The following is a 1229-nucleotide window of genomic DNA, read 5'->3' as shown; positions in this document are numbered from 1 at the left end:
GACTATACTTTCAGGGCTCCTGGGTGGCTCAGTTGGTTAGGCGACTGCCTTCGGCGCAGGTCATGATCCTGGAGTCCCGGGATCGAGTCCCGCATCAGGCTTCCTGCTCGGCAGGGGGTCTGCTTCTCCCTCGGCCCTCTTCCCTCTTGTGCTCTCTGTCTCTCATTCTCTCTCTCAAATAAATAAATAAAATCTTTAAAAAAAAAAAAAGACTATACTTTCAGGGATCATTTCTATAGTTTGTAACTCTGTATTTTCAAATAACATAATGTTTTATTCCATGAGACCTATATCAGTTATTAATGAATGGAGTTGTATATAAAACAAAATTTAAGATGAAGTTGCTGAAGCAAAATATGCAGTCCAAAATAATGTAGTTCAGGATTAGAATAATAGTTCCAGTGCTATTATGTCTTTCCCAATAAAATAAAACTAAAAAGATAGTAATTGATATCATTCAAAAAGAACAGGTCACACGATTTCTTAATAGAATATTTTGAAATGACCCTTGTATTCATAAAATATTTAAAATATTATATTAACAAATTAATCCCAAAAAGTATTGGAAAACAAACACAAAGTGGCCCATTTCGTCATGATGCAGTATAATTCATACTTAAAACTTCTTGTTATTGAGACATAATTGACATCATATTTAAAACTTTTTACATCTACCAGTTCAATATAAAATGTGCCAAAATAGATTATTGTCCCTCATTAAGTTATATAAAAATACACCTATTAGCCAGACCACTTATGATTTTTAAAAATTTCTGTTAATAGAACTTCCAAATATTTGTTAAAATCTATGCACTTCTCTCAATTTTCTTTGTGAAAAGCACACAAACTGTAAAATACACGTGCTATTTACAATACAAATATATCATAATTCAGCACCATACAAAAGCAGTGCTGCTGTTCTCTTGACTATAGTGAGGAGATGTAAGATTTCCTTTTTGTTAGAATGTGGTATATATTAAGTAGCTTGCAGAATTAAACAATAAGAAAAATTACTTTAAGAACCAATTGTTATTGCAGAACAGGAAAAAGAAAATATAAGCAAACATTAAGGTTCTGAATAGGGATACACTGCTATTATTTGGAAAAGTCTGTTTGATAGACTACGTACACCTTCCAATGGCACCAAATCTCCCATTTCAGAGCTTCAGTGTTAGGAAGACTCATAAAATGATGGAAATCAAAATGGTTGAGGTGATTTTTTTTTTTTT

At 32.3% G+C, this 1229-nt stretch overlaps 1 pseudogene; it reads left to right on the top strand.

Annotated features, from left to right (window-relative positions):
* Positions 1-208: 208 nt before the first annotated feature.
* On the top strand, positions 209-311 carry LOC115940083 (small nucleolar RNA U3; annotated as a pseudogene).
* The last annotated feature ends 918 nt before the right edge of the window (positions 312-1229 follow it).

The sequence above is a fragment of the Leptonychotes weddellii genome, chromosome 2 (assembly GCF_054177405.1).
Source record: "Leptonychotes weddellii isolate Sample4059 chromosome 2, ASM5417740v2, whole genome shotgun sequence".
Classification (NCBI taxonomy): domain Eukaryota; kingdom Metazoa; phylum Chordata; class Mammalia; order Carnivora; family Phocidae; genus Leptonychotes; species Leptonychotes weddellii.
Note: the sequence above shows the minus strand (reverse complement) of the source record. Positions and strands in the feature narration are given on the sequence as shown.